This window comes from Drosophila rhopaloa, unplaced genomic scaffold (genome assembly GCF_018152115.1).
Source record: "Drosophila rhopaloa isolate 14029-0021.01 unplaced genomic scaffold, ASM1815211v1 contig_2, whole genome shotgun sequence".
NCBI classification, from domain to species: Eukaryota; Metazoa; Arthropoda; class Insecta; order Diptera; family Drosophilidae; genus Drosophila; species Drosophila rhopaloa.
The window spans coordinates 14,816,972-14,830,373 of NW_025335083.1; positions in this window are offsets into that span (position 1 = coordinate 14,816,972).

A 13,402-nucleotide genomic window follows, 5' to 3' on the forward strand; every position below is an offset into this window, starting at 1 on the left:
TCGATCTTCGCCCATATGACAGCCTGCGAATAAATCAAAAAGGGATTTTTATTGTGGCAGCCGCTGGCTATTGCCAACAGTTTGGTGGCCATTTTATTGCCAGGATTCCGGCTTTGTTGCTGCTGTTGGCTGGTCGTGTTGCCGCCGCTGTTCTTTATTTTCTCAACTTTTTGTTCTTTGGCTACTTTGCTGCTTGGTGTTGATTCAATTGCACGCACACGCACGCACACGGTTTATGCAAATGCAATAAATATCATTTTATTATGAAAATTTAAATGCTCCAGCACGGAAGAGAGGTGACAATAACAAAAGGGTAGTAAAAATCCAATTAATTGTTATTTTATTTGTTTATTGTTTTCTGATTACGGTGCTGGCGAGAGTCGATGGGAATATTTTTGGGTTCAGCGCCGCATTTGATTTATTATGCCGCATTTATTTCGTAATTTAATTAAAACATTTATGGCAGACGTATTAAAATGTATAATTTTGTTATGTATTTTCGTAACAATTTCATTCCCATGCTTAACGTATTATTTCGTTCTTTTGAGTTGATAAGTAAAACTTACAAAGAAAAATAAAAGTTCTTCTTGATCTTTCAAAGCTTATAATTTACTACCACAAATGTAATTAATTTTCTTTTCTATGGCTTAGTAAATATTATTTTCTTATAAGTAAAATAAAATGTAAATAAATTAAAAACATTAAAATAAAAACCGTTCGCTAACGAACCCAGTTGAGTTATTCCTTCGTATTACTTAACAAGACTTCTTTCATAGCTAATGGCCAACTGCATCCGTTAGAATTCGAAACAAATTATGTGGTTTCTAGTCTCACTCCCCTTACAACTCACTTAAAAATTCCAGTAGCACCTTTTTTATACCTTCATTTGAGTTGTCAGTTTCAGCTCATTTATCACCGCCAAATGTCTCGCGTTGGTATTTATTTATACCTTTCCGTGGAGATGGCTTAGGAGGGTAGACCGTATGTGATCCTCCCACCTTCAACATCGCTCAGGTTGACAAGCTGCTCGCAGCAAGATAAATTATTATTTTAATTGCATTTAAATTACACGTTGCGTTGAACGGGGCGTATGCGCAATAACCAACAAAAAGTCAAGGCTCCCACGCTTCAAGAGACATTTTCAGTGGGAGGGTTGGGATTTTCTGACCGCCCATAGCTAGATTAACAGCTACCCATGGCGAGGGGACTTGACCATTAGGGTATTTATTGAGACCTTTGTGCTGAGGCTTTTGGTGTTGTACACTTTTAAAATGTATTACAAAATGTAAAGAATTATACAATTTATTTATATGTAAATTTAAATCAACATTAACTTAGAAGTTATTTATTATCTATAAAATACTTATTAAATGACATAATTTATTAACAATATTTTAAAATATATTTCAGTATGTCAATCAACTACTCTTTTTAATAATTTTGACATTTAGGAAAATATAATACCGAATTGTTAGGCAAAGAACTTAATTTCGTTCAAAACATACATTTTGTGCTGAAATATATTACTTACAATGTATTATTAAACAATAGTTACGTTTTATAGCTACAGTTTTAATCCACTTAAAAAAGATACTGTCTAACAATACTGAGAATAAATTAAAAATAAATTGTAGCATATGCAAATTCTTTTAGGGCATCTCAACTTCAACCAACTGAATTTCCATCCAGTTTATTTGATATATGAGAACCCCTGGGATCCCGCCGCAGCCTTGAGCAACATTAATAAATGCTGGCATTGCTGGGGTCCTTAAATCCCGATTCACCTGCTCCGTCTGCTTTTTTTTTGTATACTTATATATATTTTTATATATGTATGTATACATTTTTCTGTGTGTTATAATTGCCAACCACCCGCGGCGACTTCAACTTTTGTGAACAATCTCAGGGAACAGTTGGCGGCTCCTTTCCGCAATTTATATTCATGAGTTGTTGTAATGCATGTACAAGTTGTTGGTGCTGCTTTCCCCAAGAGCATGCTTATTGTTATCCGTGAATTAACTTCTCTTATCGCAACGCCTGGGCCCGTTGTTCGCCACTTTGATTTGCGTGCCTTGACTTTTGGTTTATATCGCATACTAAGCTTATTATGGCCATACGCAAAATGTCCCTCTCGTTTCCTTCCACTTTTGTGCTCCTAAATTCCCCCTGTTCATGTGCTCACGCAGGAAATAATTGCCAAAATATAAACTAGTTATAAATTATTAGCCCAGCTCTAGCAAACGCATCCAAAGCTCCAAGTGACAACGGCAGCAGCAAAAGACAACTCCATATCCTGGCCAGCAGGCAAAATGGCAAAGACAAGCTCAAGATGTAAGGGATAAGCACGGACACACATAGAGCTGTTGACTGCCATATTTTATAAGCCAGTGCTGTGTGGTTGAAATTTTAAGCAAAAACCCAAGCCACAAAATCAGGGGGAATGGGAAAACTCTACTTAAGTTATTTGTGAAAGGGGAAGTCGGCAGGATGCAGAGGAACGAAGCCTCGATACACTTCCTTAAATTAAATTATTATTGCTCTTGGATTTTGGCTTATTGCACATTGTGAGCATAATCCAGTTACACAATTAAAAGTTAATAGGGCTAGAAGAACGATGTATATTACACAAAAATTTATTTTGGTGACAAAACTAAGACTTAGTTTTTGTATTATGGATATAACTTTATGATTATTTATTTAAAAAAAATGTATTATTCTTTGATCATGAACTAAATTTGTTTTACAATGAAGAACAAATGTATTGGTTCGATGATCAATATATTATTAAGCAGTCACAATAAATATTTTTGAAATAGAAACTTACCTTTGTTTTAGTTTTACTTTATTTATGTATCTGACATTACTAAGCTGTTTGGTAAGAAAATCGAATGAAAGGACAATGAGCTAACGAAATATATTGTTTTAAACGTAGGTTTTCCATTCAAAATGTAGCAAATGCTTTAATATTCAGTGTGGTGAAAGGCAGATCCCTTTGAGCTTGGCAAGCTTCTTGTCAAAGTTCTAATGCTCTGGAAAATGTGTTTAGGAATCAAACAAAACAGGGAAGCGCATCCGCACAGGATTGCCACGCCCCTCCGCCCACGGAGCCATGTCGTCAGCAACACATTAAAGCATCTCCATTGTCCTTGGATACTGCTGTGCGAATATGAGAGCGAGGACGAGAGGATATGGGCATATCAGTGGATGTTGGCGCTTGTGTGTGTGTGTGTGTGTGTGGGGCTTGAAAGCAGATAAAGTCATTTGCTTTGATATCTTTCACTAATTATTGCCAAAGCGTAGTCTAAGCCGGTCTTGTGCGGCAACAACAGGAATAATAAATGACAACAATTCCAGCTAACTGCGGCTGCTCGAATCCTTTTTTTACTTCCAGCCAGAGCAGCGCACGCTGGCAGCCTAGCAGACCAAAACATCCTGGCCAGAACAGGATGGAGAATAACATTAACAGCATATTATCCTGCCATGGATCCCCATACACAACAAAAGCCAACGAAGCGTAGACCCAACAAGGATGCGACTTCCTAGGGCTGGCAATAGAGTTTTCCTGCCGCCGTTGTTGTTTTTAAGAAAGTGAAAAATATGATGAAATTAATTTTTGTGTGTTTGGATTTAAGCGCTCGCTGCTGAAAGGTTGAAAACTGAAATGCCTTCAGATTAAATTAAAGCCTGCTGAAATGTTGTCATTTATAATTTTGGCACAATTGCCGCTAATCAAATTGCTGCCAGAAACGAGAAAAGGGTAAACCGAATTCCCAGAAGCGGGAGTCGAAAGCTTTTTGCACGCTCTTGCTTTTTAATATGCCATAAAATTCAATGAGGCTTCTTCTTCTAGACAACCCCGAATACAGCATGCTGCCTCCTCTCTCACCCTTTGGCCAACCATTTATTGTAACGAATCTATTAAGTGGAAATTTATTTAAGCCAACGCAAAAAGTTTAAGCCATAAAGTGTAGCTTGTTTGTGCTGTTGCTGCGGCTGCTCGAGTACATAAAAATATTAAAAAATAGGAAAAAGGCCAAGGAGGAAGCCAATAATAGGGAGGCGTTGCCATTCTCGGGCATATCTTCGCCTTTCCGCTGCCGTTGATATTTTTATTGCCCTGGCGGCTTAAGTTCGGCAATTTTCCTCAACCAATTCGGCTGAACGAGTCGTATGGAAATTTGCACAGGATTTTGCCAACAGCTTTGCTTATGGATTTTTGAGAGAGAGTTTTTTCTTACCATAAAATGCCCATGAATTTTGTGCGTATGTGTAATATTTTAGTTCCCTTCATAAATGAATGATGCGCGGAAAGTAAAGCTTGAAATATCGTTGAAATGAAAAACTAATCCTCAGCTTCAAGATCAAATAATTATTGCTACAGGATTTAGTTATTAGCTTGTTTAACCGGATAAATAGAGTTATTTATTTTAAAAGTATGCTTGAAGCTATATGTGTTATCAAATATATTTGATTTTAATCAAATTTCCGACAAAATAATAACCAACAAAATATGTTAGGAGTTATCCCATTTTGTTGTCTTAACAATGCATGGTCATCCCATTATGGACACCATTTTCTTGCATTATGCAGACCCATTTTTTGTATTAAGTCGGCTTAAAAAGTTCCCCTTGCCGGAGAATACGCATTGTACATTTTACTTTCCATAGCCTTAACGCAGGACCGATGGAAAAAGGATTTTTCTTACCGCACGCTTTTACTTTTTTTTCCCCAGCCATTGAGGTAATTTGCCTGGGACACAAAAAGGAAACACAAAAAGGACTCGCCGCTGAAGCCTGTAAGTGAGAAAGAGACAATTAAAAATCCATTAATTTGAGTAGCGGCGACCATGTAAAGCTACTTATATCGCCTCCCAAATGGCCACGCCCACTCCCCAACCGAATGGAAATTTACATTACATTATACTCGCATTTAAATAATTTTTGCGAAATTAAAACGTAATGCATGGGACCGTTTCTCGTCGGTGTCCAAGGCAAAACTTTATGCCACGGGAGTTTGCGTGGAGATGAGTGAGTGAGTGAGTGTATGATTGAGTGTGTATAAGTGCTCGGGTGAATGTGTGTGAGTGCATCCTTGATGCATTGACCGTGTGCTCAACCCGGCCCATGGCAGTGAAATTATTTATGTGTCGCACATTTAACTTGCACATGGCAAAATATATATTTTGCATTTACCGAGTGCACTTCCATCATTATCCGACCAGCCTGCAGGACTCTCAGTAGCACGGACCACCCGCTTACCCCCTCACCCCCTCACCCGGCCAGGATCACAGCCCAAGCCTGACCGGATGCAAACGCCGGAGTCCAACCCTTTGGGCCGCACTTGCATTGTTTTTTGGCCAGGCCAAAAGAGACCGGGCTGCCGCCTGCGGATTAAAATGCATGGGTTCATGAAGTGGTCATCTGTCATCTTTGCGGTAGGAAGAACTTCGCATGTTGACATTGTCGCAACAGTTTATGTATGTACAAACATAGGAGTATAAAAGGGACTCGAGGCAGATCCAGCTATTCAAGTCCAACTCGAACGTCCGCTGACCCAGCTTGTTATCTCTATTTTTTTTGGGAGCTACTTCATTCAAGACTCTTGGGTATATTGGGATTGATTGGACGGGTGATCATTTATAATAATAGGGATTTAATTAAGCTGTTGCAACTCAAACAACATTCTGACTCTGGTATATACAGATCTTTAAAGAAAATCTTTCTTTGAAAGCAACTACGGAAATCTAATCTAATTTAAATTAGAAATTGAAGTGCTTTTATAAGTTATTTAAAGTATTTTAAAATTAAATTTGGAAAATGATTGTTTTGCTTGATTTGATATAGTGGATGTTTAATAATTTTAATTCATTAAAACCAATTATTTTTATAAATACAAACTTATTGAATTATTCAATTTTTAAGTGATTTTATTTAATTTTGCGCTCATTACATACTTGCAAATGAATACTACTTTTAGATTCTTGAATGTTAGATTAATATTGGCAGCTGAGTATCTTCAAGTCCGTTTTTTGGTTTTCTTTGTACTCACTTTCAGTTATTTATACTTTTGCTGTTTTGTTGCCTGTGGAGAATCGGACGGCCTGGGTAACTGGTGCGCATTTCCCTTACAAGCCGGATTAAATATGGCTTAAAAGTCAGTTGACACGAGTTGGCCATTTCTCGCCGACTGCTGTTCACTCAACCTCCTGCGGACCAGGCTCCTCGTCCTTGTCTCCGGGCGAAATGCTGTTGTTCGGCGGTGTGAGATGATAAAACATTTATGCAGATAGCCCAGGCCCAGAGTGCAGCAGCAATCATTGACATTAAGTGGAAAAGCAACGGGGTGGGGCCGAGGGATTGGGGCGAAATGTCTTTTAGATGTCGTTTAAATTAATTGCAATGAAGATTATTTAAAAGTGGAAAATGATTTAATGCACATGGCTTAAAAGTATCACATTCTGGATGGAGTAGCAACAGAAAAGAAGCTTGGGGCACAGCTTTTATTATTAAAAGTTTAATCTGTCTCAGCTTGCTTCCGACCATTTCATCCAATCTTATTTCTTACTTTTCAATTACCAGCAGCTCTATGCCAATTAAATCACCTGCAAAATACCCAAAAGGGAAAGCTGAAACCATTCTGGGCAACCCTTATCTGGCCAATTATGAGCGGCCATTTGGCAGGAAATATGTTGTGATATATTTCCCTTTTGCCCTGTTGACTTGTTTAATTGCTTGGGTAGCTATTGACATTTGTGATGTGAAAAAAAACCAAATGAAAATTGAAATTGAAAAAATATTTCTCAGCAAGTCGTCAAAGGAAATTGCCAAAATTTTACATGCTGTGATAAAAAAAGATTTCTATAGGTACAAACGTATGCTTGACACGTTTTTGAAAGCCTTTTGAGAACTGAGTTCTGACGTGTGAACGGAAATTAGCTTGATTAGATTGTCTGATGACTTCATTGAGCCTCAGACAGCTGGAGAATGGGTGATTCATTTTGCTGAATGCACAATAAATTAAATTGTTTCTTTACCTTTAAATTACTTATTTAAAATTGAACAAAAAATCAAAAATATCTATTCAAACAGATAAAATATCCGAGAATATTTGATATTGTAAAAATTAATTAGTTTTTAAAATGTTAATAACTTTAATATTTTCAAAACAGCCCAGTTCGAATTTTTGAAGAGGCATATCCAATATCAAAACATGTGATATTAATTTTTAATTAAAACACGCTTAATATAGTCTATAAATTCTAAAAAATTTCTACTGTGTTATATTCATCTTACTTCACAGAATCTGGAGCTTATTCGCCTCAAATTGTGGTCCAATTTTGTCTTCTGTTTAAGCTACTCAGAGTCCACCCTGTGACCAGCTGTCTGGCTCTGGTGTTGGAACTGGTGCCTGGTCCTGCTCCTTGTGCCTTGTTCATCCTGCATGTCGCACAAATGTTGTATTACGTCCTGACATGCAACATGAATATTCACTTTGCATTTGCGGGCGCAATGGCTTGGGCAAGGATTTGGGATACAGGTGTTTTCGCAGACTGCCCTCGGGACGAGGGGCTTGTGTTGCTGTTGATGTTGTCCCGCTCCCGAATTTGCATCTTAATCTCTGCAGTCAGCGCCGCTGTTGACAAGCAGGGCCAGAAACAGGAGCAGGAGCAGGGCCAGAAACAGGAGCAGGAGCAGGACCAAATCGCCTGCTTACGCACTCGAGAGTCCCCTGCTGATTGCTGTTTAGTTTTGCAATTTAAAACGGACTTTCAGGTGCAATGCTCGGACATTCGTTGCCCAAATTGGCAGGACATCTTCGTCCCGGTATACTTATCATCCATCCGCCCCAAAGGACGGGATGCTGTATCGAAATACCCCAGTTTTGGACCCTCATAACGCCTAGAGGCAGTTAGCTGGTTGGCTTTTATTTTTGGGGGCAAAATGAAATCAAATGAAATGAAATGTAGATGCATATCCTTTTTTTCGGCTGTTATCCTTGTATCGCCGCTGTGTGTGCGCATGTAAATTGTATAAATGTGCGCATAAATTTTCGTAGACAAAATTTGAAATTCCGATTTTCGACCAGATTGGTAAACAATTTATGTAAGCAACCGAACTGAGCCGAACACATTGAAAATCTGGTCAGAAGTGTCCTCTGGCTTTGTTTTGCTGGCTCTTCACCCCCTCTCCCTCGTTCCGGGTGGTGCTGGAAATCATGTAATTGCGTAACCCTTTCGATAATAGGGCCCTTGAGTACGAATACTCATGTGTGCGTGTGTGTGTGTGTTGGGTCCTTGCTTATGGTTATGACCACACAGACAGACAAACAGATTCGCCCCATCACTTTTGCTTATCTTAAGTATTTTACTTATGTCCTGTCGGAATGCCCCTGCTCCTGCTGTTAGTCCCCACAATTTTCAATGTTTGCATTTGCACATTTCCCATTTTCCAGGCCATTTTGGACTGAGATTCACAGGCTGATTCTGTAGACTTTTTCTCCGGAATTTCGTGCACAGAAAAAATGGATTTTCACTCTTCATACCATTTAATATTATATATAAATTGCAAATTCTTTGTTATTGATTAGTGATACAAATTTTAATAAAACTAGATTTAAATAAATAGAAAGGTAAATAATATTTAAAATATATATAACTTTTGTGTTCAAATTCAACATCATGCGTTCGAAAATATACTTTTCACATGTTTAAGGATCTAAATTGGGATATATGACACAATTAAATTAAAGATTGAATAGATAATCAAAATATTTTTTCGGTGTATAAAGTCGTGTTTTGGTATTTTTCGAGAAGATTGCTCAAATTAGCCAGCCATTGATTTATGGCAGTTTTGAGGTGGTTTAACCATTTAAACTTTGATCTGGATTGATAAAATAATCAATTTCCTGCCCACTACTCTCTACATCGAATGTAAGTTATGCTAAAGCTGGAAAACAATCGTTAAGGAAACCTCTCTCATAGGCTTTTTAAATTACAAATTTGTTGGGAATTTTTTCTGTGAGCTCTCCATTCTGTTTTCGTACTTGGTTGGCTGAGCAGCTTTACGTTCTCGACAATTTGGCATTAATTGAAAACAGATTTGCCGCCGAGATTGCATTGTCGACAGGCATCTGATTTCCGTACAAATTAATTATAACTGCCATTGACATGGCCCAGACCTCCACTGGCTCTTGCCAATGGCCGATTGCCCAGCATGGGAGCCGAAAGCTGCTGGGACCATTGCGATAAGGCGACTGCGAGTTTAATTCAATTTTATTGAGATTTATTCTTCCAGAAGCGGAGACTAGCGAACTGGTAGTGAAAGTGCTCGCCAGCCCATTAAGCTGCATATTAAATTGAGCGCGCAAAATTGTTTAGCTGCAACTAAATAAAAACCATAAAAATTGCAGTAACGAATCGTCGGGCGGAAACGGAAATGGCATCGTGTCAGCGGAAATACAATGGCGAGGGAGTGAAATAGATATTTTCAGGCAAAAGAAAGGGAGAGTGTCATGTCAATGGAGTGAATGTATTTTTCAGGCCCAATTTGTAAGATGAATGTGTCGCATATGTTTAATATAATAGCACAACATTTTTACAGCTAATTAATTTCAATAATTGGGACATTTTATTGCCTCCGGTCGAACAGCTTAAATAATCGATAGCACGGCTTATGAATGTGTATTAAAATGCACAGAACCACTGTAAAGCACAAATATTGGTAAAGAAGGAAATGTTCGTTATAAAATATTATATACTTTTTATTAAATACAAACTACTTAAATTTAAATCGTAACTTTATTACCTATTTATATATTCTTGCAAAGGGTATTAAATTTTCAAAACAAGCGAGTCAATTTAGTCCATCTGTCTCTCCGCCAGACTGTCCGTCTGCCCGTTTCGTATGGCAGCAATTTTAAAAAGTTAAAGATTCGGGTTGAATTTGTAAAGTTATGGATTCTGAAATTCCAATTGTGGGACACCTCATTACAAGTCATCGGAAACTTGGAAATAACTAACATGAAAATCGGTCAAAAATTTGATCAACAGTAAAATGAAAATTTTGAATGCAGATTTTTAGAGAATGAAACCACAAGTCTTTAGAGGTATGTCACTTTGAAATCGGATTAAATTTGGTAAAGTTGTGAACTCTGGAAGTCCAATTGGGAGTCACCTCATTACATGTCATCGGAAATGAAGAAATAACTAACATGAAAATATATGAGGAAACTTTGATTATTAGAGGTGATTCTATATATGTACATTAGGGTGGACCAAAACGAACAAGCTCAATAAATGCAAGAATTATATTTTACTTAAAGTCTGAGGCATCAGAGCATTAAGCAGTTGGTTTTATGTTTTTATAGCAATTTATTAAACTTCACGTTTGCCAGTAAGAATTAAGCTTTTGATCAATGGCAACAGTAAAATTGGGTATTACAATTGTCATACAAATTTGACCCGCCCTAATGTACATACATATAAACTAAAAACGAAGAAGAAATTTGGCCATTTCAAGATGCAATTATGAATGCAGCTTACATTAAGATAATGCACTTTAATTGAGATTAATTGCCAGTTGACCTGTCAGCTGTCCAATTTGGTTCGCATCTGACCCGAGACGTCAGGCAATTGAAATCCAAATCCGTAAATTTATACAGATGTTCGGCAGTTTTGTGTTTGCCATTCGAGCCATTTAAATCGAGACAACAAATTAGTTTTATGTTTAGTGTTATGCAAATAAAATTATCGTTTAGCCCGACACTTTGGGACCGTTGAATGAAATGGCTAAAATGCTTGAATAGACAGTTGGATAGATTGATGGCTCTACATATTGATTTGTTTGCCAGCCATATATATTCCCCTCGGTGCAACCATTTCAATTATTTTGTTTTGGCAAGGCAGCTACAGATACTCGTATGACAGTATTTGTGCACTTGTGTCGGAGAGTATCAGTGTGGGATTTTAATTAAAAATTGATTTAGCGAAATTTGCATAAATTATGCATGGCTTGACGGTAAGCCAGCAAAACATTCAAACCCACACTGTGTCAATAAATTAGATAAGATTAATTGCAAATTATATAACTATTTCCAGAGGGAACTGCCAAAAAGTACAGATTTTTGCTCGTTGCTATTGTTTTTGTTAAAGATTTATAATTTATATTTAACCACATTAAAATAACTCTTTTTCGGAACATTTTGGTATATACATAGATACGCTATTTTATTGCCAAGGCATAATTAAAAATCATTTAAGCTCGCTGACTTCACGAAGAGGTTCTTTTGTGTCTGGAAAGTCAACCAAAAAATATGCAAAGTTCACAGAATGGAGTTTTCGCTGCGGGTAAGCGGGTGCAACAATTTATTGTGACAGCGTGAAATATGGCAAAAGTTTTGAACTGAAGTTGGTCGAGTAGGACAGCAGCAACATTAACAAATGAACGGGTAACTGAATAAATAAATGACAGAGTTTTCTTGTATTCGCAATACATCTTTCAGATAGACTTTTAACTTAAAACTTAAATCAAAAAATTCTCAATCTTTTTTACTTGATCATTTTTAATTATCATAAACATAGCATGATATAAAATTTCTTAATTTTTACTCTCCACCCACGTACTCACATTAATTTACATCACTTTAATTTGCGTTGATTCGAGCCTTTTACGGTTGATGTTCAATTTACGTTTTCATTATAAAGAAGGCAAATAAAAATTAAATTGATTCATTTACTTAATGTTGTTTGGTTTATCGACACTCCTACCCGTAATGTTATTGATATGCAGTGCTGGCGGTTTGTTGTGATTATTTTTCTCGTTTTTCGTGATGAAGAAAACATAACCTGTGGCTCTTTATGACCAAACACTCAAACACTTCGGCTCACACCTGAAAGTGGCTTGCTGGCAGCATGGAAATGGACTTTGTTAGTTTCTCGAACTTTTATATTTTTTTTTCCAGCCCGGCACAAACAAACTCTCACGTTCATCGATGGCAAATCCAATTTAAAATCAAATTTTCCCCACCGGCCAGGCGGAGGAAAACTCTCGACATGGCTTCGAGTGCAAATTAAATAAAATCGTAAAGTGGAAAGAAAAATGTAGTCCCCTCTCTAGTTGCCGGGCGATGATTGTCTGTGATTGATTTTAATCGCCTCAAGTGATTTCACTAAACGATTCAACTCCGAAATTGGTTACTTTGCATTGTGTCTGTATCGCCCGGGATATATACATATACATATTCATGTGGGTGTGGGTGTGGTAGTGCCTTACTTTTGGCGGAGAGTGTTCGCTTCCGGCAATTCTGGCTGCTACAACGAACTACTATTACATTTGCAAACTGTCCGCAACAAATTTTCTCGCCTTAAAAGTGGCAAGCTTTCAGGTTTTATTCGGCTTACACTTGAGATATTAAGTAATTGTGCTTATGTCGTTAAGTTTGCCGGGTTGATAAGACCATAAACATATATTAGAATTTTGGATTGTTTTTTGAAATAGATAAACATGTTTTTTGTAGAGAAAAATATTGCGTTTCAAACTAAAGCCATCTTGAGAAGAAAATTTTTGTTCATTTATTAACAATAATAATAAAAAGAATACTTCAGTAATAATCGTTTAACGCAATTTAAGGGTACAGGATTTTACAAGAAACTTCCTTGGCAATAGAGGCTATATTAGTTTATTGCAATTGATTTGCATTTGATATCAGAAAACCCATTTTGGTATTGCAGAGCAGTGTATTCAGTAGTGTGTATATTTTCAGGACGCAGTGAAGTGGCCAGCATTTTTTCGCATTTTGCATTTGCAACAATTTCATAAAATTCAATTTAAATGCACACACGCTCGCGCAAAATATTCAAATGAATTTCAAGCGTAACAATTGCGTTCCACTCCCGCCCCTTTCTGTTATTAGTTGAATGGAGTGGATATTTTTTTGCTGGTTAAAAAGCGCTGTGAAGAGTGCAATCTTGATACCGCTCTGATTGACACTTTTTGGGTAAAGCTCGCATTTAACTCGACTGGCTTAATTAAAGTGGCCCCGGGAAAATGAAGCCGCTGAAAAGCTGGCCAACAAAGCCGGGCGATGCAGCTGAGCCGCGAACAAAAGCGGCGAATAACTGCGGCCAACAAAAACCTGGCACAAAGTTTGGGGCCACAATTTGAGCTTTTTTGTTTTCAGCAGAGCTCAAACAAACGGAGGCGACGAAACCAATACAAACACACAACAGCACCAGATAGAGCCACAAAAAAAGGCCAGTGAAAAGGATGCCCGTCAGATTATCCTGTTGCTGGCAAACAACAAATTTCAAGTGCACTGCAAGACCATAATCCGCTCGAACCTCCAGCAAACCGTAACCGTCGAAGGGACTAGGAACTGGGTACTGCCATAACATGGCTGATTACCC